Here is a 23976-nt window from a genome sequence, read left to right on the forward strand (position 1 = left end):
CCGCCTGCCTCCCCCCTGCATTCGCTCTATAGGACGCACACACATTTTCCCTTGCTTTTTAGGAGGGAAAAAAATGCGTCCTATGGTGCGAAAAATACGGTATACGGTACCTTTAGGCGCCAGGCAAAAACATTCCTCTTCAACCAAGCCTTGAACTGATTAACATCACATTCCCTTTTAAATGTGCTTGTGGGAAGAGGTGGGTTTATTGGTTTGTGGCTCCCCCGTTTTTATCATGTAGTCTGCGTTTTCATCTTGTATTTTATCCAAGATCTATGGATGAAGGGTGGTACACAACTTGAATGAATTAATGATTAAATGAATGAATATTTTGGGCAACCAGCAGGGTTTCCATTTTCTGGTTGCAGCTTTTGGCATTTTGCTGAATTCTAGATCCTCTAGTGGCTTTGTGGGAAGCTACTCTTATCTAAGGAACAGTACAGTAAACTGCAAAAGCCTCCTCATCAATTATTTGTGACCCCATGCCTCAGACAGGGGCTAACATAAAAATCAATTTGTGACATAGCTCCTGTCAATAACTTATTAAACTCTTAATCCTCTGAAGTAGCGAAAACCGCTTGGGTCAGGGGGAGAGCACTCCTGAACTCTGGTGCTTAAGGAGCATTTGTATTATTTGACCCTCATATATTGTTACCAGGCAGAGACTCTTTGTCCTTTTCATCTTTTTTCATTTGTTAAAATGTCACTTGAGGTAGAACTCAAGCTATGGCTCCATCACAGTGGGAGTATAGCCAGAGGAATTCCAATGAAGTTGATCAAATACATAAGGTTGCTTCTAGCGGAGCTACTTGCTGGAATAACTTTGCAACTGCCTCCCCCCTATATTAACATATGTATAATACTGCAGGTTTGGGGCAGTACAATGTATTATATTAATGACGAGGCAATCCTATGGTCTCTTATGTTGGAGAGGGAGTTCAATGTCAGACTCCCCTTCCCTGTCACTGCCACTGAAGCCTCCAATGCCCAGGCCCAACTGATGTGGGTGCATGGGGAAGGTATGGGAAACCACTAAGATCTGAAGGATATAAAGTCATCCCAGTCCCCTGACATGCCCCTGTAATTCCTAAGCATGCCTAAATCTCCCTTGCACTCTCCTCTGTTCCCAATAGGAAGGAAAATATAAATTAAATAAATTAAACCCAGAAATGGACAAACACAAGATCATTCTTTTGTCCATTTTTCTGCCCTGTTGGCTCAGATAACTTCAATCTCCCCACCAACCTTAGGACTGCATTGTTAGTGTTCAAAATGGAATCATGCATGCAAGTTATCTAGAATCCTAGGAGTAGGACAAAAGGATTAGGTCATATCCATCATCCTTGACCATTGACCCTGCTAGCCAGAGCTGATGGGAACTGTAGACCAGCAACATTTGAAGGGAGTACGTAGTTCAAAGGACAACATTTTTTAAAAGCTGTCCTGGGGTGTGTGTGTGTGTGTCTGTTTTCAAGTAACACTGCTAAGATAGTTCTTAGCAGTAACTTCTATGTTCAAAGATAATTTGCCACTGGATACCAGTTGCTGAGGGACTGTTGCCTACATGACCTGCTTGTAGGCTTGCCAGAAGCATCAGGCTTTCATTTATTTGTAACAGAATGCTTAAAAGAGAATGCTGAGTTCAGTGGGGCTTTCTCCCCCAGGTAAGTTTGTATAGGATGACAGTCTCCTTCTCCAATGTTAATCCAAGTACTGTTTTATAATATACATTTTTTTTAAAAAGGCTGCGTGTTATTACTCACACATACACGTGAATAACATCGGATAAAAGTCAAGCCTTGAGAATATAATATTTCTCAGGTAAATGTGTTAGTACCATTTCCAGCAATATATTTGTGTCTCCTTATTTCTGTAATAAATTCCCTCATTAAGTTTTATTCATTTTCTTTAACAGCTTTTCACAAAGCGACCACATGTTTGCATTCAATAAAAGGAGGAGGGAACATTTATGTGAGCAAAGGCAAACAATAAAAGGGTGGGGGGAAATTGGTAGCTGATTTAAGAGCAAATATATAAAACTGGGAAGGAGAACATGAGACCTTCCAGATGTTGTTGAACCCCTGGTCCCATTAGCCCCACCCAGAATGGTCAATGGTAAAGGATGATGGGAGTGGTAGCCCAACAATATCTGAAGAGCCATGGGTTCCCTATTGATGCTGTAGAAACTCAGGAAAATTATCACACTGTTGTGGAGTGCAGTTAGATTCACAATAAAATCAAGAACAAGGAAACACAAAGTGCTGGTTCCACTCTCTGCTGCTCCACAATGCTAACAGAAACTGGTAGAGCCTTTTAAACTACAATGATGTGCTTCTTACGTCAGTCCCATGTGGAAAATGATACTTGATTTTCCATGAGGCACCTATCTGTAGGTGGCATGCCTCCTTTACTATTGTGACACTCGGCTCTCTGCAATGTTATAACGTTATGTTTGATCTACGTACATCAATATGGAAGACTGAGCCGAAGAAAAACTATAAAAGATGACACTCCAGTCCTAGACTTTCTTTTTCCATATTTAAATATGGAAATGTAAGGGAAAATATCTCAATAGATCTGGAAGCATATATATTTGCTTCCAGTTCCAATCATTGCTCATAATGACAGAGTATTATTCAAGTCCATCACAGCAATCAGATTAACCACACCTTTCCAGTAAGCCTCCTCCATAAAACCACTGGATGGGCAATACTGAACTATCCTGTGATGGGGTTTTGTTAAAATATTGAGAGACTGAATTGGCACTACTCTCTTAAAGAGACATGTTTCCTCTATAGCACAAACTGATTTTATCTATTCTTTATCTAGGAAAAATTGGTTAGATTAGGGGAAAAGCTCAAGAAATTCAGAGTAAGGAAACACTGTTAACACACAACAACAAAATTCACAACATTCAACACTACCAGGATGATTTAAACAAAGCACACATCTTCACTGAATACTAAACAAACTGCCATTTCTGTTAGGAAACTTCTGCCCATCAGGCTTGGATGAAAGCCTGTTTTAGTCACTATGAAATTCAGAGAGCAGAAAAGTGAGAAAGATAGAGAATGATGATTAACTTATGTCTACAACTTAGGGTGGGGGTGGAAAACGGAGTCCTGTCAACTCATCTCTCTCCACGTGTTGAATTTCAACTGCACATTGTTCAGTATTGTTGTCATGCCCACCTGGGTGAATAGGAAAGGGCAGGATGTATTGTTCTCTGTGCAGTTTACAAAAAGTTTCCTGCGTAGTTTTATGAATTGTATTTCCCCTCCTATTAAAACAGATGGCACCAGTCACTTTTGTCCATCCCTGCCTATGTGTACCAGGCCAGAGAGCTATCCAAACATTTGAATAATTAAAGCTACTCCTTTATAAGCAGAAAAAAGTCCTCCTATAAATATTCAGATATATCTTATGCAGGGGACTGGGATGCTGCCAAAGGTATTTTTGCATGATATTTTATTGTCTTTGTATGGACACCCACCCTGTGCCCTGTCAACATCATATTCCCCTTCTCTGTTCCACATTGTTGACACATATTAAGTGATCCTACACAGCATGCAGCTCAACATGCAGCGACTGTTTCTGTCACCAATCCTATATCATGCATTATGTGTAGGAATGGTAACAAAAACACCACTCCATGATGAATCTCCATTTTTCTTATAATGCATATGATCACTTACCATGTGTTGATATTGTGGAGGCGGGGAACGTGATGATGTCCAGATATGGGGTAAGGGATACTACATGTTACAGGGGAAGAAGAAATCATACAAATACGCTATTTTGGGCAGTATCCCCACATTCCACATTAAACACAGTTCCACTTTACTTAGTTTTAGGAGGCCTCACTGATTTCTTGAATACAGAAATCTCAAAACACTTTGGGATCCAAGAGCTGTTTGAATTAAAAGAAATATGGACTTGTGAAACCTCCTTACTGGTCTAGGTCTCTTAGGTAGGAAAGAAGGAGATGGGAGGGAGGGAAAGATTCAGTTGGTTTTGTTGCTACCAAAGGAGAAGAGAAAATGTCCAGAGAATTATGGAATCATCAAATTGTAGTTGGAAGGGATCACGCGCGTCATCTAGTCCAATCCTCTGCAATGCAAGAATCTCAACTAAAGCATCCATGACAGATGATCTTCCAACCTCTGCTTAAAAACGTACGATACGTATATTTATGGTCCTTTAGACCAAGAGAAATCCAGTTGTTTTACAACAGGTGGAAGAGACCACAACAGTAACTGGAAACATGCAGTTATAGTAGCTGAAAGAAAATCTGTTTCTCTGTGTTTAGATAACATGCACCTTTTAGTGTTCCAGATTGCTTGGGCAGATTGTGGCACAACAGGAAACTTTAACAGACAACCACATCTACAACCTGACTCTGCTGATTTTTGGACTGATGTAGGCAGCCTGTGCACATACATGCGCTACACAGCTTGGGATGATATGCTTGCACAATTTGTAAATGTTCTCTAGGAAAGAAAGACTTTGCAACTACTGCCCTAGAATAGCAGCTCATTAAGATTATCACAGAATTGTTTTAAGGTTGGGGATGTCTATACGGCATGATGCTTTGCTACTTTTTCTTCTTTTACGCCACATATTGCTGTAAACATCAGACTAAGATAAGCAAGTCTGTGTGAGCCTCTCTTGCAAAGTCCTCAGAACCTTTAGCAGGAAGCAAATAATGGTTCATGTTCAAATACTATAGCTTTACATTCAGATTGCAACAATAAATGAAAATGCATATGTTGCTTTCAAACTTTACACAATTCAGTGAAATACTGGTGAATGGTGAAGGTGACCAGTGAAATACTGGGGAAAACGAAGTCATGTGTCACCTTCAGGTTCTTAACTAAGACTGAAGTAAATAGCAAATATGGAGGAGCAGACTGAGAGGTCTTGAGGACCACATTCAGTCCCTGTGCCCAAGGTTCTCCACCCCTGCACTGCTGGCTATACTCAGGATGAGGGTAAGCTGGTACCTCAGTAACAGTGCATATGTATGAGGCCTGTCATTTGAATAAATAAATCATAGTTGGTCAACTGAGTTTTAATGAATTTTGCATATATTTGCATCTAAAGTAGCAAGTCAGACAGAAAAAATTGGATTATTTGTTTTTAGATTATGTACACATCTGTTGTATCAGGCACCCTTTGTTCTTCTAAGAAGGCACCTATGGATTTTTAAACATATCATATAAAATAATTGTTGAAAGAGTTAAAATCTGCTCCCTGATTAATTGGAAACACCTTTTCAATTTATCAAAAGGTTTTAACTGATTAATTACCAAAACATGGCATTACTGGTGAACAGCCACGACACTCATGTAGTAATAGACTTACAGGTGGGTCCCCACTGCCTTATTCGGCACATAGCATTTCCAGATTGTCTCAGCTGGCCCTTAATCACTTAGTCACTGCTCCTAATTAAGACTATGGAAGAGCAATGTTAGAGGAGGAGGGGAGATTCCATAACAGAGGATGCACCACTTTCTAAGCCTACCATGACCTATGACCTTGCAGTACACCATGGAGGACTCTGATGAGGAAAATGTTCAGACCACTTCCCTGGGAGAACTACAAGTGCCTTATTGAGGGCCTTCCTATCTGGAAGACAGAGCTCTGACTCAGAGGATGAGTCCCTAGAAGAACCTCATAGAAGTCAAAAGACTACAAAATAGTGAAGAGCCTTTAAACAGCCATCCAGCTGCTTCAAGGACCTACCATACTCCATGTCTTGTCAGCCTGTACAAGGCTTCAGTTAGCTTTAGCTCCCAGCAGAGATGACATCTCCTGTAGCTGCCTGCAGAGGAGAACACTTCAGCCAACACAGCCCCATTGGAGCTGTCAGAGATCCTGTTGCTGCCTGCCCAGACCTGACTCGGGCCTGACAGTAGGCAAAGCCCTGCTGGGCCCGTCAATGATGTGGTATCTCTTCCACCCTTTTCATCTCTGTTTTGTTCTTAAAATCCCCTCCCTTGGTTCCAGTGCATGAAAAAATAAATCTGCCAGCATAGTATTTCTCCATTCTTGGGGGCATGTCAGGGGAACAGGAGGGATTTTGATCCAGTGGATCAAAGGTCTCTGATTCACCCCAACATGCCCTTTTTGTTTTCCTACTATTGTTAGAGCATCACAGGCCACAGAACTTTTTACTGCTGCACCATGGAAGTCTCCAGCAGTTACCTTCTTCACTCAGTTTCTGTTGGTGAAGCAGAAAGTCTGCAGCAGCCCCTCAGCCACCCTCCCAAGGAACTTCGGGTTGTTCCCTAGCAGCCTAACCCTGGGTGAATCATTACCTTGCAGTATAATGTTTTGCTGCCAATAGGTATTTAAGTTTCCATGGCACATTTTTGTAAATGCAAAGCAGAAACACTAACAAGCATTTTACCATTTGCTGGATAGCAGAAAGAAGAGGTAGGTAAAAAAAATCTTTCCTCCTCATTTTTTTGTAAACAAGCACACAAATTTCTTACAAAAGAAAGAAAAAAAGAGCAGGGACAGGGAATTCAATTCAATGACCATCCAAATATGACAATAATGGTGGTGGGTTCATCAAACATTTGCCACATTATTCTTGGGATAGTAATCTTAAAATGTGGTCTGGATTTAGAATAAAACACTCTTTGCCCAGCTGAATAGTTCAGTTTTGCATGGGGCTTCACTGTGATAAACCTCTGTTCCTATTCATCTCTATATAAAATAAGTTATTGGATTAGGGTTTTTCCCCACTGGCAGCCCAGTTCACTATGATAGCTGTAAATATCCCACTCCACCAAGGTGAAAAATACATTGAAATAAAAACCTTATTTGTTTGATACTGCTAAGATAATAAGCATTGTTGAACATACTTGGCAGCATCACCTTAAGAAACCAAATATCAGTTCTGAATGCATAAAATAAAATCCTGATGGATGGGTTCAAATTATTCCCTGGTGTTTTCCTCTTCTAAATGCTGAAATCAGAGAACAGATGTTTTATATGAAAATGGTTTTAATCTTAATTGGAAGGGATTATTCAAACTATGTATAAACCAGATGGCTCTTGAAGTCACACTCCTTTTTGCCCCTTTCTAGAGAGGCTTCTTTCAATCTTTGCCATTTTTTTTAGGTTGCTCTCCATTTAAGAATCTTACTGTTGCTTTTTTCATTTTTATTGACTGTCTTCAGGCACAGTTACTGTAAATTCAACATTCAGCTTTGACTCAAGGGAAGATTGGAATAAATTTAACTTAATGGTTCACTGGACTGATCCTACAGAGAAGACTTGAGCTGACTTCACTGACAAACATATGCAGGGACAGGGGAGAAATATAGAGGGATTTAGCAACACCAGAGATTTCTTATTTTTATGGGGGGGGAGCAATACTGGAGTTTTGAGGGCAAACAGTTGCACCCCCCCCCCATTTAAATGGAATCTCACAGGTGTTGCATTGCAGAAAAGTAATCTAAATAATTTCAGGTTAAGGATACACCTGTTAATATTCACTGTTTAGAAGGTGTTGAATGCAGACACCTCACTCTATGTGTGGACTTATTCTTATGAAACTCATGATTTAAAACATTTCAAAAATTCCTATAATAATGGAAGAATGGAAGAAGCATTCTGGGCTAGCGATTTTGAGCAACTCATTTTTCCTGTTCACCTCTACTCTGTTGATTGAAAGTACAGTATGTGCACACCAGGGGCACAATGCCACACTTCATTTGTTTTCATGACTCTTCTTCCTGATCTGTTCCATTTGTGGCTGAGAAACCACTACCCCATTCTCCTTCCCCACCTTAGTTGATTTGGAATGGGGAAAGCTTCATAGAAAAGGCATGCTAATGAATAGGCAAAGTTGTGGACAGCATGAATCCCCGTCAATATACTCTAATTTTATTAATTTGGTGTGCAAATTGGAAAAAAATAATGAGTGGCTGGGGCAACCCAGTCAGATGGGCAGGATATTACTACTACTACTACTACTACTACTACTACTACAATAGTCACCAGGGCAAGGAGGGGGAGAACCCTACCAGTATTTTTCTGCACCCCCAAATCCAAAGCAGTATGCCAGCAGTCCTATCCTAATAATGGTCTTGATTACTGTTACTAGTGATTCACAATGGCGTGTTCAAATTGCGCACAGCAAAACTAGCACAGAATTACTTCATTATTCTAGGCAAACGATGTGGAACTTGTGACCACCACAATCTTCAATCATCCCAATTATCCATGCTAGTGGGGACTGATATGAGCTGGAGCCAATGACACCTGGAGGGCCACAGGTTCCCTATCCTGTTCTCAGCTATCACTTCTAAAATGTTCATTTGAAATAAACTGGTTTCCCTCTCTATCCTTCAGCACTATTCACATTGCAATCCTATGCATGTCTGTTCAGAAGTAAGTCACACTGAGTTCAGCTCGAAAGCAAGTGTGTATAGGACTATAACCTTAATTTCTATAAATGCTAAGCACATTTAGTGGAAGTACATCCCACTGATTTTACTGGAAGTTATTTCTAGGTAATACACTAGGGGATGAGTTATAATGCCTTTATCAAAGAAAGCATGGTGGAAAGTCACTACAGGAAGAAAAGGGTCAGCAAAGGATGTGAATAGATTCCCAGATCCTTGACAAATCAAGGATCAACCAGGGCCCCCCAAATTTCTATACAATGACCATCAGCTTTTATATGCAAATGAAGGTTTTTTTTATCTTTGACAAAATAAAGGTCTCATTCTCAAAGACAGACAACACCTGTGAAATTTGAACAACCAACTATTTTGCTAACACACCCCATGATTTCGCTTTCCCTGACTACACAGTGTGTGTGTGTGTGTGTGTGTGTGTGTGTGTATGTGTATGACCATTGCCTTTCTTGGCTTTCTTCAGAAATCCAAAAATTCACACCACTATTTTTAAATGTATTCAATGCAATAGACTTAATTGTCTTAATAACTTTTTGTTAGCAATAGCAGAAAAATTTTAAATGTACGTACTAGGTATAACTTTGTAGTACTAGTGAGTGATGGTTACTGTCATGGGAGGTTTATAGGACACACCAGCCACGTATTTTAATATCTCTCTCCAACAAGAACAGCAAGAGGTAACTCATGAGGCCACTCAGTTACTGCTAAGTCTAGTGCCACCTAGTGACTAAACTAAAAAAGGTAAAGGACAGTTAAGTCCAGTCGCGAATGACTCTGGGGTTGCGGCGCTCATCTTGCTTTACTGGCTGAGGGAGCCGACGTCTGTCCACAGACAATTTTTCCGGGTCATGTGGCCAGCATGACTAAGCCGCTTATGGCGAAACCAGAGCAGCACACGGAAAGGCTATTTACCTTGCCGCCTGAGCAGTACCTATTTATCTACTTGCACTTTGACGTGCTTTTGAACTGCTAGGTTGGCAGGAGCTGAGACTGAACAACAGGAGCTCACCCCATCGCAGGGATTCAAACTGCCGATCTTCTGATCGGCAAGCCCTAGGCTCAGTGGTTTACACCACAGCGCCACCCGCATTGTGCAGTGACTAAACCACACAATGACAATATCCACACAGTATTACATACGAAAAAACAGTCACCACTTGCTAAGCTAGTAGATAATTACCACCTACCTTATGGCTGACCATTTCCTGATTTTTGGTAAATCATCAATAGCAGTATGATACCATTCTAGTTACTGACCAAGGAGAGTCCTGGTTGGTACTGCTTCCACTTGGTGTTAACCCATTAATAGTAATGCCATCTGACACCTGATGTCTTAATTTAGCTCTCAGGCTAAATTAATTTCAATACCTTTCAACACTTCTCTTTCCAAATCTTATATCCATTCATGCTTTGTATCATCAAGAGGCATACCTTTTTCCACCTCATATATACTGTATTATAGTAATCTCCCATTTCTACTCATGCAGTTTACCTACTACATTGTAACATGTAGTATTTAAAACTATTATTATATACTCATATGACCAAGCTACTTTTCCATTATTTGTGCAAATTATGCAAAAACAAACAAACCCCACATCAACTCCTTGTACCTTCAGAGACAACTTTTCACTCATTATTAAATCTATATAAGTTGACTACTGTATTAGATAAAAATCTAAAACACAAAACAAATAATATGAAGAAAAAAATCATTCTTATCAAGTTGCAGTTCTGATGGAATTATTATGACCCTGCTGCAATGACCATCTGCTAACATCTGCTATAATCTTGCATTGGCTACAGAAATTAAAAGCTTTTGCTCACATGCAAAGAGGGTAAAAATAAAGAGGAAGGAAAATTCACTGCAGACTGCATATATTAATATTACTAACTTCAAAAGAGAAGATGGATAATTTTGCAGAAGATTTCCCCCATCAAAGTCTTCTATTAACTACTTTTTTATCTCAGTACAGTGATCCAAGCCACAATGGAGAGAAACAAAACTGATCACCGAGACACAATCATAGCAGTGCACCAAAAATGTGAAACCCACTGTACCTTGCCCTCCTGCTGTTGAACAGGTGTGTTCTGAACAAACTAACACTTGTCTTATCAACTTGACGTCATTGTTACTGGGTTGACAAGATGTTTCCATGACAAATTTGAAAGCTGATCTGTCCCCTTCAATTCTGATGATGCCTCAAGACTACCTCTCTTTTCCAACATTTTCATGGGTAACATCCACCTATTAGGTTGGATGAATGCATAGCTGAAATTTAACTTATGTCTTTCTTCATGTGCTTGGAAAAAGTAAAACAAAGCTATTTGTTGAGCTCTTCCCACAGCTTTCTGTTCTGCTTCTACTGTGACCACACCTTTATGACCCACAACGCAATGTAGTTTCAAAAGCTGTTGGCTATATCTGCATTAACAAAGGAAATCAGTAACACAGGAAACGACAAACCTTGTAAGCACACAATTCTATTAACACTTTGAAGTATATCTCTCCACTTCTACACACACAAACACACTGATGGCTATGAATTATCATCTCAAGCAGACAGAGCTCATAATAACTAGCAGATGTCTGAACTTTGCATGATTGGGAGGAGATTTCACATGGATTATGGAATAACACAGCTTTCCATACATATCAGGGTGTTTCAAGGAAGTAATTTATGTTCTGTAGTCATGGATGATAAGTTGCAGTGGAACAGCAGGAATCTGAGTAGCTTTCATATTCCATCCCATCACAGTTGCAATCCTCTAATAAAAGAATGCTAGAAGCAGGGCTCTGGGTGCAGAGGAAACTCCCATAGCACTTGTAGCTCTGTTAACACATTACTGGTCTGCAGGTGGGGTAGAAAAGTTATCCCAGTTGACAATGCATATACTGTACATCCCTTCTTTTCTTATTTTTGTGTGTGAACAGATGCTAAAGACAATTATTAGCTTGATGCCATAAGGTAACCTTTCAAGGTTAAGGAAATGGGACTGAGCCTGTAGACACCACTAAGTAGAACAGTACAGTCATACCTCGGGTTGAAGTTGCTTCAGGTTGAGCGCTTTCAGGTTGCGCTCTGCGGTGACACTGAAGTAACAGAATGCGTTACTTCCGGGTTTCACTGCTCGCGCATGCGCAGATGGTCAAAATGATGTCACGTGCATGCGCGGAAACGGCGAATCATGACCCGCAGACGCGGGTTGCATTTGCTTCAGGGTGTGAACGGGACACCGGAACGGATCCCGTTCGTATCCAGAGGTACCACTGTATAGTACACACTGGACTGTCTGGCAATGATACGACTCTTGCCATGCAAGGGCTCCTCATTCTGGAATTGATCAGTGCAAGCCTTGTTCAAAAAGTCCACATTGATCTTTGAAGCCCTGGCCCCTGAAATATTTTTACTGGGGGTGGGGCAGGCTCCAGGAAGTTGAGGCCAAGGGCAAGAAGCTGGGAAGGGACAGAAAGAATGAAACTTGATCCCATATATAGTAAAAGAGCTCTGCGTTTTAGTACAGTGGTACCTTGGTTCTCAAACTTTATCTGTTCCAGAAGTCCGTTCCAAAACTAAAATGTTCCAAAACCAAGGCGCACTTTCCCATAGAAAGTAATGCAAAATGGATTAACCCATTCCAGACTTCCAAAAACAACCCATAAAACAGCAATTTAACATGAATTTTACTAGACCATCTTTACGAGACCATTGATCCATAAAATGAAAGCAATAAACAATGCACTGCAGTCACACAATCAATCAATCAGTAGCTGAACTGGGTTCCACACAGTCACAAAGACAAAACAAAAAAGAGCTGCAAAAACAAAAAACGCAAAATAAAAAGCAAAAACAGGCAGACGTCAGTGTAACATTCAAAATGGAAGCGTGGCACTCAAAAATGAGCACGTTTGGCTTCCGAAAAAGTTCGCAAACTGGAACACTTACTTCTGGGTTTGCAGTGTTTGGGTTCCAAGTTGTTTGAGTACCAAGGCGTTTGAGAACCAAGGTACTACTGTATGTCTATTTAGAATATTTTTCTAAACTTCTACACAGTGCTGTTGTGAATCAGTCTAGCATTCAGCTGCATACAACTAATTCAGTTATTATTCTTTGAATTTCTAAGACTAAAAACAAAACACTCTGTCACAAAATATAAATGAGTGATTAGGCCAGCAAAATAATTCAGGAGCAACCAAAGTCTTTCCTCCTCAAAATAAACAGCAGTAACTTTACTTTACTAGCAACCAACGATAGAAGGTAAGACTTGGCAACTTCTATTATTAGTAAATACATGTCATTTTTTGTTCTAATGATGAAAGTCAATACAAATCATTTGTTGTATGGCTGGGTAGGTCAATTGGAACCAGATTTCCAACAGGTTGCATCAGCACATACATATCCTTAATGCTCTGCATATGGTTTCCAGAACATCATACTTTTAATAAATCATGTCCCCCCCCCCCTTCTATACATGTTATTTCTAATTTGGTAACAGGAAGTTTATTTAATATATATATAAGGCAGATGCAACTTTGGCAGCTTTGTACAAGATATAACACATTAATAGATATATTTTCTCAGTTGGCTATTATGGTTCATTGATGAGGAAGCAATATCTCTGCTGACCCCATGACCAGTGCAGATTTCTTCTGATGGTCACTAAATAATACACCTCTCTTTTAATCACCATATGCACATTATTGTCTCCAAATAATTATACAGCACCAGAACTAAGGATAGCATCAATAATCAAACCTGTATTGAAGTGTGTTCAATTCCTTGGAGTGACTTCTAGAACTCTGGAACTATTTGAACAACTTGTACGTATGTCTGGTCTCTCCACACTCTTCTCACAACTTGCAGTATATTCATAAAACAAAATGATGGATAGTGACCCAACTTGTAAGGAAGAGTTTTGTCTGCATCTCCTTATCTTTACAAACACACTTCTTCTGTGTCAAAATTATCATGAAGAGCAAACCTCAGCAGCGAATGTCCCCTGCTTCACAAAGCAAAATTCCCTGAACAATATGTCCAAGAGAACAACTCTGAATCAAAGAGAGATTTGTCAGTTTAATTATGTTCAAAATGAACATAATTAAGAAATCTTTTACACACTGCATTGCTTTCCACTGTACATTTTATATAAAAATATATAAACACACGGACACATGTACACACACACACACACACACACACACACGGCTATTACAGTGGGTTTGTACATCAACACCTCCAGACTCAGCATGTAGCAGCATCGCTAACACAGCAAATACATCTACTGCACACATTTTTATTTGATTACCACCATTTTTGGAAATTTTCTCCGTGCTTCTCTGGGGCGTCTATTCTAGTCCTGAATTTTCAAAGTTCATTAATCTGTGGGTAATCTCTTTGAACAACAATGAATAATTTAGCACTTCAATCACTTCAGCTCTTATGAGCCAGAAACACTTTGTAAGGCAGTGCCCATATTGTCTGAAAGCTGTTATTTTATGTTCTGGCAGTCGTCATAGTAACTCATGGGGGAGTGTGTGAAAAAGCCCATATTATATAGAAGAATGATAAGCATAAAAGTAAAATTTGAGAATGGATTCCATTCCAGGATCTACTATCTGTCCAAGCTGTATGCTTTAAAGCTTAGGACAGTGAATATCATGTGCTTGCTTAGGGGGTGATGATAGCCTAGTTACATATTATTCACCCTCTGATCGGCTCCCTTTAATAATCTGCCATGAAATAAATGGCCCGTTCATAAGACTCTGGAAAACAAGCGAAAAAGCCCTGTGCCACATCTAGGAAAGAATGGAAGAACTTGCCTTTCTAGATCAAATTTCAGAATTCTGTTTCCACAGAATACAGGATTGTGATCTCCCCTCCTTTTCCCCCAATAGAAGGTTGGGTGGGCTTTTTTTTAAAGGGTGCTTCGGATAGGAAATAATCTTCCTTAGACTCAAAGAGTTTGGAATATTATGTGCTAGTACTTTACCAATGTTCTGGTTGTATCAAAGGATGTTGGTGTGTGGAAGAGGAAAAAGCTTGTATATTTTATATATTACAAAAAAATGCCTTCCCCATTGTATACTGTTTGATAAGCTTCCCCAGTGGCCCACTGTGCTGAATAAATTCCTCAAATCTCCTCCCCACCCCATGGGGAAATATTATTTGTAATATGTAAAATATACATGCTTTTTCTCTATATCTATCATGTTTACTTGTCAAGTAATATTAGGGCTGCTAGTTTTAAGGGCAGACCTTTTAATTGTTGAGGCTACTTTGATTCTAATACATCACGGTAATGGATCATAAAACCCATCAGTACTAGAGGAATGATAGCGTATATGTCTACTCAGGAATAAGCTCCACTGAGTTCAATAAGATTTCCTTGAAGGTAGGTGTATATATGCTTACAGACTAGTGCTACCTAGTGAGCTCATTAACAGAGATAAGGATTGAACTAGATACTTCCTAGTACTTTCATTTTAGTACCATAACCACTATGCTATACTTGCTCTTACTGAGGCACAAGTAACAATGAAACGATCACATCCGTTATTTCTAAAACGATCATAACAAGAACATGCATCTTACAGACAGGAGGGAAACAAAAAGCCAAAGACATGAGAATATTGTCCACCTCCCTGGGATCTGAAGGCAGAATCCTGGATGCACTGCCACTTCTTGCCATATGAGTTATTATTAGATTCTGTGTGGCCTGAAAGAAACCCTTTTGATATGAAAACCTCCTCGGAGTCACTGTGTCTCTGAAGCATACAAAGCAGTGAACGTATCTGACCTGAAGCAAGTGCTAATGAATCCTACCAAACTTATACGAATGTTCAATTAGAATGTACAATTAGAATGGCTTGTTAGCCTAGTTGCCTCTTCTTTCTTCTCCCTTTCCCTAGCTCCACACCTTGCAGCCTACCCTAAGAGATCACTGAGTCACTCTTCAATGAAATAATCTTTAATTAAAGCTAGACCCACAGCTTGTTTTCTCACCCATCTAGAAACCTTGTAAATGCTTCAAACAGTAGAGAGGTTCCAAAACCAAAACCCCAGAAGGGATCACTGAGTAAAACCTTTGTTAAAAATTGGTTCAATGCATGATCTGAACCATTCTTTTCATCAGCCAAGCTTTCACACAAAGTTGCATGGCCTGCGATAATATTCTCAGGATAACCTTGAATCTTCAAATAAACAATAGCTTCTCTTTAGCGTCTTAAGAAAGATTTGCGGAAATGTTTAATAACGGTATCTGTTACTGTTACAGTAGCTGTTACAGAATTATAAAATTGTTTGATAAAAGATTAAGGCAACAATGTGTCACTACAAAGTTAATATTGTTAGCACTTTGATCAAATTTGTAGTGTAGAGCATGCAAATAATATATATTGTAAATTACCTTTCCTGGTGTTTTCACCTGTCACTTTCTATCAATAATATCCCTGTTTTAGCAGATGTAAATGATTTGCGAGAGTAACTCATTCCTTAACCGGGGGATATATGCCTGAAGTTATTTATTAAGTGCCCTGCTTGCCTTAAGGATTTTATAAGCAAGCATCAAAATGAAGAAAATGAAAGAGGAAAGTAAGTTAAATATATATTTCCAAAACAATCTTTTATTTTTGTGTAACAGCCTTATATAAGCAGTGGCCAAATCCTAAATATTATTTAACGGGCTAGAGGTAAGGCAGGGTGTGTTCACACAGCACTTTACTCTGTTTCCCCAATGTTTCCTTACCTGATAATTTTCAATCTTTCACACAATATAAAAGCCCCTTCTGTAAATCTAGTGGACTCTAGTGGAAGCTTAATGCTAACATTTCCATGTTAATGGCTTCCAGAAAAAGATCAGTTGGCTAACCAATTAACTTGGAAAATTGTGAGATAAGATTTGGGATGGTGTTCCAGCATAAAATTTCGTAGGGGGAGCATGGGGGAACAGAAGCTCACACGCACATAAAAGGTGGGGGATGGAAACATGTTGGATAATATGAGCTGTTGTGTCACACCACACCTTCTGCTATGAATGGAATTTAGTGTCATGTGGAGGTGCTGAATGTTAGAAACTGGGACAGAAGCACTAGCATTATAACCAGGAAAACTAACACAATAATGCTCATGTCTGAATGCACCCACAGGCTCTATGCATGAATGAGTGAGCAACAACAAAAAACTACAGTGTCAGCGTGGAGCTGTTGAGGGGAAAAGGGTACACACACTAGCTTCTAGTAAATAGGAATCTTGGGCCAGGTTGTTCATGTGCATACGCTACTGTTATCAGGGTTTGGCTTGTAAAATGCCAGTGTAAATATGAACCTCACCCAAAACAGGCATATGCACATAGCTAGTTCGAAATGGACAGAGCTAGCTGGGAATCAACATTAGCTATGTTTTCCCCTACTCTTAAACATTAGATAATTGTCATTGATATCAGTACAATGTACTCATTTCCATGACACCAATGTTTAAGGAAAGCATGAAAGACATATATTAAATGGGCACTTAAAACAACAAGAGTGTCGAAAATAAAAAAGTACAAAAAAATACAAAAAAGAAGCCTTTAACTGCATAATCATACACCGTTCCTCCTTTAGTTAACTTTCCACAAGTGCTCCCATTTATGAAAGACATGCTGGACTGCAAATAACCCCAGCAGGGCAGTTTCCTCAGCAGCAAAGAGGGAATGTCTGCAACATTTCACCACACCCATTATTCCCTTTTATGGGTGGTCTGAGGAAGCACTTCCTTGATACTCTCTTTGAAAGCAAATAAGTATATTAAAAAGGAATCTGTGGACTGGAGCTGCTTATTCTAGAGGAATGGATAATTATTTTTTAGGTCCTCGCTTAAACACTTAGGTAGCTTCTACTAATAAGCTGACAAAACACAACATCACAGTATTTACACTTTCCATTTCAACTTTACACCTACTTAAAATGCTTGCAAGTTTATTCTGCCACAAGTCTATTCTGATCTTTTCAAGTTCTTCACCCAATTGCTAGAAATCTTGACTGAATGGTAACTATGTTAGTGACCGTGTCCCTATAACATGGAGCTGTTTTTCTGCATTTACACAAATGATTGCCCACCATATTTACACACTCTACAAATTCTTACAACACATTTACATCCTAAATTGTTAATTCAAATAGCAAAATAAAATCTGGCTTCTTCAAAAGGAGAGAACACTCTTTCTCCTAATTAGAAATTGAATCGGAACACTGTTTGTACCTTTACAGACTTGGGTTTGAATAGTTCATTTTACTAGCTGATCATGATTATACTATTATTATCCCCTTGACCTAATGTGATGTAAGAGGAAAAGGAGGGGTTCAGGTCATACTCACTCTCTTCTTGATCTGTTTTGGTTGCCTCGAACTCATCCACTTTAACATTCTGCTCCTTTGCTGGCTGCAGCCTCTTTGCGGTTGAAGGCAAAACTGAAAATGTTTCTGTCTGTCTCTCTCTCTCTTTTCCCCTCCCCTTGCCTGTCTGACTTTCCAGTGAAGCTTTATAGGTTTGCAACATGGTTTATTTCCTGCAATTTAGCACCACACAGTCATTCTGAACAGAGACTTTGTACCACCTCTGCAACTTGCATGGGCTGCCAACTTTTATGTCAGTAACTGGGCTTCCCTTATGCTTTGGAAGATTCAGCCATTCTGCCTACAGCGAGATCACATGTACATCAGAAGCATCTTGTGATTTACAGACATTGCATAAGCAATTAGCTGCAATAGCAAATAGTTCACTAACATGAGGTTTAGCTGAAAGCTATGGTGTTTGCACTACAAAGACATTTTATGAAGGTATTGATTGTAAAATGATTTTTTCACACTGCTCAAACTACAAGGCAGTGACAATCTGATTAACTCCTCTATTTCAATGTTATTCTTTAAAAAAGCTGTTTGGCTGTCCAGTCTATTCTATGGTTGTATTTAAATGCAATGCTAAACTGTAGCTTAAGGTTACAAGAATGAAGGTGTATATCAATTGTGTGGTTGAGAAGCAACAAATCATAAATAAGAGAGCTTTGCTCAGAATGAACCAGATGCCTATAAGAGTTGTGTCTCGAGCATCTTTCGGTGATTACAGTGTGAAGCTCTTACATAAAACAGTGTTTCTAAGGGTGCTTTGTCAAACTACAGTCCCAAATTCAAAACAGAAATTCAGATTTCGCTGTCTCTATATTAAGAGTTAGCTATTCTCAAAACACACTGTTTATCCCCTAATTCAACATTAAGTATGAAAGTTGTTTTTGCTTTTAAAACTGACCTGGTTATAATAAATTGTGGGTGTGTTGAGAAGTTTGGGAAGGATGTCCTCTGGCAACCTTTCAAACGTCTCTTTTGGATGATGTGGAAGAGCACTAATAATACACACCATATGATTTGTACTAGTCAAACATAAATGTCTTATTTGATTAAAGCCATGCATAATCACAGGGTTAGAAGTGACCTGAAGATCTTTCAGCAGCTCCTGCATCTTGAAAAGATAGGATTCCTTTACCATTTCCATACACACCAGACATTAATCTTGCCTATAAATTAACACAAAATATCAAACGCGCGCAAAAACTAAACCAAGTGTGAATATGGTGTACTGTATCCCACAATTTCTGAAATTGTTCCAAGATGCATTCTCCTGTAAAAGGCACACATACATTCCAAGATTGTCAGTCAATATGACTAGGCTATTTGCACGCTCTACAAAAACCCTTCCAAAGTTCATGTAGGTTTGTACATTAAATATAATTTCACAACGGGAGCTATGTTCAAAGCCTGGTCTAATTTAGTGGTCAGGGACAGGTGATAGTGGATTATTTGCAACCTAACACAAGTGTCTGGCAGAAGATGGTGCCATGACAATGGTAACAAGAAGACCGTGTCACAACATTAAGGAGCAAACAGAATGAATCCTTTCTTGAAAATCAATTCAGAGGTGTTGGGGGCATGGGGGCAGGCAAATCCATGCAATCTCTTACATTATAACTAACTCTTTGTACCAAGCCTTCCTAAAAAGTCTTACAAATTTTGTCGAAGTCTGAATGCAAGCAGCTGCTCAGCCATAGGCTTCTTCATTTCAGGCATCCACAACATTCATTCATTCATTCATTCATTCATTCATTCATTCATTCATTCTACTGCTCATCATCCAAAGATCACAGGGCAGTTTGCAATATAAAAACAATGTGTAGATGGTCATCATAGGGCCAATAATGTGCCCAATGAATGAGATGGGGCCAGCAGTGCAACTCCACTCCTAGTAGACTAGTTGCTAATCATATCTTGAATTCCCAGTGTCAGATGCAGACTCTAAAAACTGATCAACGGTTGGACAGAGTATATGAGCTGAGGCTGGAAGGTGGAAGAGAAGGTAAGTAACATTTAAATATCCAATTCAGCTTCCCCTTATCTCGTCCATCTGTTCTTCACTGCCACAGCACCTTTTGCCCCTAGCCCTGCTTCTGCTGAGTGAACTTCTCCATCACCTGGCCTCTCCCTTACTCTATTGATTCTGCATGGCACTGTCAGCATGCAGCCTACTGCAGGTAGCCTCTTGCTGTCACTCTTGCCCTTATGATGACATTGTACTGGATGAAAGATAGTAATAGCAGAAGAAGAGGACTCAGCATGCTTCCTTATTCCCTCCCCACCTCCACAACTATTGGGCATAGCTCAGATATTTTAAAGGATAGAAAGGGGGAGGGGAGGAAAAAGAAAAGCCTGCTTGTGATTCACATATGCAGTACTCCCTGGGTGCAGATGCAAAAGGCCTTAGAAGCACAAATTATTGCTATTTGAAAACGCCTACCTGTCCCCTTCAGTGCAGAACCCCCAAAGGTGGCGACAGAAAAATGAATATTTCTCAAAGTCTTGAGTGTGGGAAGCAAACATGAAATCTTTGTGCTCTTGATTCATTTGTGTATGTGTCTTTCCACCCAGGCAACCGCTTTGTCGATCGACCCCTTTATGCATCACAGTCAATTCAAGAGCCTGCCAGGGATGGGGGTGGGGAATCACATGGACAGCTTTACGTGGGTGACCCAGAAAGGGAGGGGGGAGTCATAACTGTTGCATTATGGGAATTGCTGGTTAAACTCTGCTCAGAAGCAGATGGGGTAATCAAAATTTACACTGCAAGCACATGCTTTGGGCGGTTTGCTTTTATAAATGATGAACAATCTATAGCAATGGCAGAGTTCTTTCTTGCTCACCGCCTTCCCAACTATAAGCCAATAAGTTCCTGCTGCTAAAACTTAATAGTTTAAGGCTCTGAAGTATATTTAAGCCATTTTCTTTTGGATCATTACTCTATGTGTTCTCATGATGGAAAGAGACCACCCTACTTCAATTTTCACAATGTGCATCTCATGTTAGAATTCACAATCTCACCCAGGTTTACTGAAAAGTAAGTCTCATTTAGTTTGATAGGGTGACTTTCAAATAGGTGCACAGAGGTGCAATGCACTTAAAGTGCAATGCACCTTTTTTTTGGAAAGCAAGAGGAAGTATTTCTGTTCTGACTTTAGTATGCTACAAACACACAGGACAGTAGCCTACCAACTGCATGACTAGGGGAAAACTTATTTACTCTAAGCCAAACAACCAGGAGCTTTAAATTTAAAAAATGAAGTTATTTTTATCAAATAAAATACTATCACTTTCAACTGCTCTAAAACTACACAAAGAGAGAGAAAAGCAAGGAGGAAACAAACAGGAAGAAAGGAAGGAACTCTGATGATTTGGAACTGAGTTGCCAACCTGTGGCTTACAGATACCCATGAATCAGTCAAAACCAAAATATCAGGATGCTTCACGAAACTGAGGAATACTTGATTCATTTCAACAAGTGATGCTGAACCGGATCATAGTTATATCTTTTTTTGAGGGGGGGGGGAGTCCAAACTACTCAAACAGATTTACCCCCATATTGCTCAATAACTTCTAAATGATCAGTTATTTTGTTCTACACATAAAATGGGATGTTACTGTCACTGAAAATTCCTGAAAATACAAATACAAAATATTTGTAATCTCAACTTTTGTCCCTTAAGCAAGGGGGGTGGGAACCCTATTACAATATTTCCTACAGTCCACAGTCCCCAAAATCTCAATGAGTTACTAAGCAGAATCATTCATTTTATATCTCAAGTAATTCTGAACAGCTTTGTGCACATGAACACCAAGGTAGTCTGTGGACAGGAGCCATTGGCTGCCAATGCCCGGTGACTTCACCACAGCCCAGGATGGGTGTGACGCTTCAGAGACCAAACATGGTACAAGTCCCTAGCACATTGGGGGTGGGTGATTGCCGCTCCACCACATCAGATACCTGCACTGGGCACCATTCTGCAGGAGGCACCACAATAATGCTGTAGAACAAAGTGTGAGAGATGGGAGGTCAGCCTCAACAAGCTTTGTAGCCAAGATGGGTTGACAAAAGAGCAAGAGAAAGATATCTGAATGCTTGGTGAATCTTGAGGAATATAGAAACACAAAAAATTGGGGTGGGGATGGGGTTGAGAAACAAACACAGATGGGGCACTTCTCCTCCCCCCCCCACACAAGGTTTTGAATGCAACTGCACAAGCATGCAGTATATGTTAATCTTGCTGTGCTCTTTGGCTGTCTCATAATCTGTAGGGTCAGGGTTTGCATGGCAAGCTTTCAAAAACCATCACACAGTCTCCTGACAGAAGGACAACAGAAGCAAGAAGCAGAAGGAGAAACTGAGTGGAGAAAAGAAGAAACCCAAAGGATGACAGCAAGGAGGGGGCAATAAGGAGAAAGCAGGAGGTAGGAGGTAGTGAAAGACAATTTGTGACAGAGTGAGTGAGAAAAGGCAACAGAGGAGTTGGGTGAGAGCAGAGGCAGCAAAGAGGAGTAAGGAGAAGGTAGGATGAAAAGGACCAAGAACAAGAGATGGTGAGGGTGGGGCTGGGGGCAGAGGAGAACAGAGTGATCAAGTGAGAGAGAATGGACAGGAGCAGAGGTGGAGGGAGGGGAAATGGCAGCATAAACAGTGGAACACAAAGGGGAGAAAGGAGAGAAGTATAAAATGAAAGACACAGTAGGGATTGCAGAAGAGGAAGTTAGAAACAGGGTGACAGGTAGGGGAAGGGAAGGGAGAATCAGGAGTGAGGTGTTGTATAGGGCACTAAGCTTTTTAATCCAAGCAACATTTTGCTGTGGCTTCTCATTATGGCATTCCTCCCACCCTGGCTGGGTCTCTTGTGCTGTAACTGAGTTAATCTGCAGAACCAATCTGGTGATCTTGCTGCCCTACCTTAGCAGGGGAAATAGCTCTGTGGGAAGAAACAGACACCATTCTCTCTATTTCCTGCCCTTTGTCAACCTTTCCATTTCCATGATGAATTGTTTATTTCTTCCACAGCAATTCCATGTAGGCAGTTACCTATTTCAGAGTCCTACCTAAGACAGAACAACTCTTTAAAATAATAATAATAATCCCAGCAGTACTGGAAATTATCCAGGAAAGAAAGCAATGATGTATGTGTCACCATTGATTACATACGCACACAAATTCAGGCATTGAAGTCTCCAGAAGAGACGTCAGTGACACCACCCACAAAATGCTGTGCGTAGATAACCATCTGCCACCATGAGTGATGCAAATGCATTGGAAGTGCAGGGCATCAGATTTTCAACAAACAAATGAATAAATAACATGAATTTTCACTGTTTATTTTTCATTATTTTTCGTTGTGAGTCATGCACCCTAACCTTTTGAAATTACTAATTAATAACAACCGGATGTCTCACATTAGTACCTGTGTGGTCAGCATTTATTGGGGTAGGTCAATGAAGAGTTCTCAGAACTTGATTGCTTTAACCTCTTACTTGGGCTTTGGTGGGAAACTGCTGTTTCTGCCAGAGAATTGCGTTTTAGTCCAGTCTTTGTTTCTCTATTGCTAGGGAGGGGTGGGGAGGGTGTGCATTCAGAATCTCAACCTGTGCCTGCTCTTATAATTCCCACTTACTGAATTGGATCCACTTCCATATGTGTGTTGGGGGGGGGAGATTTGAGGATACATGTTGCAGGAATGTACACCTGCTCTATGGTGGCATTCTCTTTACTATCTGATAGATAAGACTTGATTCCTGTATACAGTGCTTGTTTCTAGAAAAACAGGTGCCAGTACTCACCATGAAGCTGTTACAGTAAGTGCCACATTTTTTAACAAAAAAAGAGAGGTGTACCGGTACCGTGTACCCTTGAGTAACCCCTGAAAAAAAGCACTGCCTTTATATAAAACACTAACCACATAGTGTTTTGTTCTGTTGTTGTTTGATTCTTACACTTGAAACAGTTATGACCACTAGAATAAAAAGAGTTTTCTATTTGGGGAGAGGGAGCTACATCAATACAGCATAAAGACTCTTGGCAGCATATTTGATAGCAGCACATTTGAAGGTAAAAAGGGCATTGTCTATTCCTCTGCAGATAATCCATATGGGAAAGTTATCATAAGTTGATTCTGAGTTGTATTGTCAAAAGGAGACTTCATG

General features: G+C 39.9%; 1 protein-coding gene and 1 long non-coding RNA gene across 21 annotated transcripts in view; one reads left to right on the forward strand and one right to left on the reverse strand.

Annotated features, from left to right (window-relative positions):
• The window catches only part of KALRN (kalirin RhoGEF kinase), a 512792-nt gene that overhangs the window by 94317 nt on the left and 394499 nt on the right, over positions 1–23976 (reverse strand). The window lies entirely within an intron of this gene.
• LOC310749470 lies at positions 6375–22388 on the forward strand. Its single transcript, XR_014541645.1, has 3 exons — positions 6375–6438; positions 19744–19819; positions 22090–22388. It is a non-coding gene; the product is annotated as an uncharacterized lncRNA (long non-coding RNA).

This window comes from Podarcis filfolensis (genome assembly GCF_964270895.1).
Source record: "Podarcis filfolensis genome assembly, chromosome: 1".
Lineage (NCBI taxonomy): Eukaryota > Metazoa > Chordata > Lepidosauria > Squamata > Lacertidae > Podarcis > Podarcis filfolensis.